Below are 2500 nucleotides of genomic sequence, written 5' to 3' on the forward strand. Positions count from 1 at the left end.
TAACCCATCTTGCACCTTAACCTAACCTATGTTGCACCTTAACCTAACCTGTGTTGCACCTTAACCTACCTCAATTTGCACCGCAATGTAACGCAATTTGCACCGCAATGTAACGCAATTTGCACCGCAATGTAACGCAATTTGCACCGCAATGTAACGCAATTTGCACCGCAATGTAACGCAATTTGCACCGCAATGTAACGCAATTTGCACCGCAATGTAACGCAATTTGCACCGCAATGTAACGCAATTTGCACCGCAATGTAACGCAATTTGCACCGCAATGTAACGCAATTTGCACCGCAATGTAACTCAATTTGCACCGCAATGTAACTCAATTTGCACCGCAATGTAACTCAATTTGCACCGCAATGTAACTCAATTTGCACCGCAATGTAACTCAATTTGCACCGCAATGTAACTCAATTTGCACCGCAATGTAACTCAATTTGCACCGCAATGTAACTCAATTTGCACCGCAATGTAACTCAATTTGCACCGCAATGTAATGCAATTTGCACCGCAATGTAATGCAATTTGCACCGCAATGTAATGCAATTTGTACCGCAATCTACCCCCACATTGTGCCTTAACCTAACCCACATTGTGCCTTAACCTAACCCACATTGTGCCTTAACCTAACCCACGTTGTGCCTTAACCTAACCCACGTTGTGCCTTAACCTAACCCACGTTGTGCCTTAACCTAACCCAAGTTGTGCCTTAACCTAACCCAAGTTGTGCCTTAACCTAACCCAAGTTGTGCCTTAACCTAACCCAAGTTGTGCCTTAACCTAACCCAAGTTGTGCCTTAACCTAACCCAAGTTGTGCCTTAACCTAACCCAAGTTGTGCCTTAACCTAACCCAAGTTGTGCCTTAACCTAACCCAAGTTGTGCCTTAACCTAACCCAAGTTGTGCCTTAACCTAACCCAAGTTGTGCCTTACCCTGCTCTGTAATTGGCATATGACACGTTACATTAATGTATTGTCCAACCGCAACCCGCTCAGAATGTTGTGTACACAGCTACGTGTCATCTCCCCATAACAGCTGCATTGCAGTGTGGTACGCCATAGAGACGTGTGGGAGTAATGGACGCAGTGGATGGCGATCAGCATGAGCCGTCTGTTCATGTAGTGGCGCGTGTATGCAGACGTAGTAGTCTCTTCTCACACAATGTGATAGCACGGTGCCCCGCGTTCCACATCTGCGACATGCTACAGAGGCCGGTTGACAGTTGGTCGCGCAATGGACATCGCATACGTACGGGGGCACCTTCCACGTGCCCTCTAGTCGGGCACATTTTGTTGCGTGGATGTGAGCGGATGTAGTGTGTCTTGACACCTGACAGGCAGGCATGCAATAATAGTTGACTTTGCAAACGGGGATGGACGTGTACGTTTACTGGTGACGTTACGCAAATGAACAACTGGTAACCCGTTGTGGTGCGGTTGTCCTTGCTGGAGGTACATCTGTGAGGGCAACGATCGGTACAGCTACGAAGCGGTCCCCACCATACCAACGAACGTGAATGTGAATCTGGGTGTGAAGCGATACGCGGCTGTGGGTGGGTGGGACTGTCCCCGGCCGGTGAGGGGGGGCCGCCCGGCGTGCTGGCCGCGCGGTGCGTGGGCGCACGCGCTACAGCCGGCTGGTGGGGGCGCCCAGTGGCAGGCGCGCCGGCCGACGGACGCGGCAGGCGGCGCAGCTGCGCGCCGGGGCACCCTGCGCGCGGCGCCGTGCAGCCAAAGTGGGTCCTCGCCGGCCCGGTGCGAAGCGCGGTGGACATCTGCAGTGTGCTGGTCCGATTGAGGACTGTGTGCGTTGAGGATGCGCCGCCGCCCGGCACTCGGCGCCGCGACGCCGTCTGCTGCTCGGTCGCCCCAGCGGTTCTCGCTGGTGGTTTGTATCGCAGTTGTGCAGACGTGTTGGCACGTGCGCTGTGCTGGGAGAGTTCGCTTCGGCACCCACGTGGGGCCTTTGCCCTTCTGTGGCGCTGGCGTTGGAGCTGCCGGTCACCGTAGGTGGCGCGTGTTGTCTCCCGCCGGCAATGCCACGACAGCACGCTCCCGGGCCTCTGTCGGCAGCGGCAAGCTCAGTTGGGAGCACGGGTGGTCGCACCTAAAGCGTCTACTCGCCTAACTCCGGGCGATTGCGCCTCTCTCGAACCCGACCAAGTACTTAGGACGGCGCTGCGCGCCGCCGGGACCTGAGAGGGTTTCGAGGTGTATTGTGCAGGGGAGCTCAGCCTCCTCCTGTTTGCAGAATAATTGAGCGGACGCTTGCGTGTTCGCGCGGGCCCCTGGGACACACTCCCGGGCGGCCGGCTGCTCAGCTCTAGTTGACGCAGCTCCCTGGTTGATCCTGCCAGTAGTCATATGCTTGTCTCAAAGATTAAGCCATGCATGTCTCAGTACAAGCCGCATTAAGGTGAAACCGCGAATGGCTCATTAAATCAGTTATGGTTCCTTAGATCGTACCCACGTTACTTGGATAACTGTG

The 2500-nt window shown here is 54.6% G+C and overlaps 1 non-coding gene across 1 annotated transcript in view; it reads left to right on the forward strand.

The window, feature by feature from the left end:
- The first annotated feature begins 2349 nt into the window (after positions 1 to 2349).
- Positions 2350 to 2500, forward strand: part of LOC126118180 (small subunit ribosomal RNA) — a 1909-nt gene continuing 1758 nt past the window's right edge. Inside the window, exon 1 of the ribosomal RNA XR_007525627.1 lies at positions 2350 to 2500. This exon is cut by the window's right edge and continues 1758 nt beyond it. This is a non-coding gene — a ribosomal RNA (small subunit ribosomal RNA).

Source organism: Schistocerca cancellata, unplaced genomic scaffold (assembly GCF_023864275.1).
Source record: "Schistocerca cancellata isolate TAMUIC-IGC-003103 unplaced genomic scaffold, iqSchCanc2.1 HiC_scaffold_349, whole genome shotgun sequence".
NCBI lineage: Eukaryota > Metazoa > Arthropoda > Insecta > Orthoptera > Acrididae > Schistocerca > Schistocerca cancellata.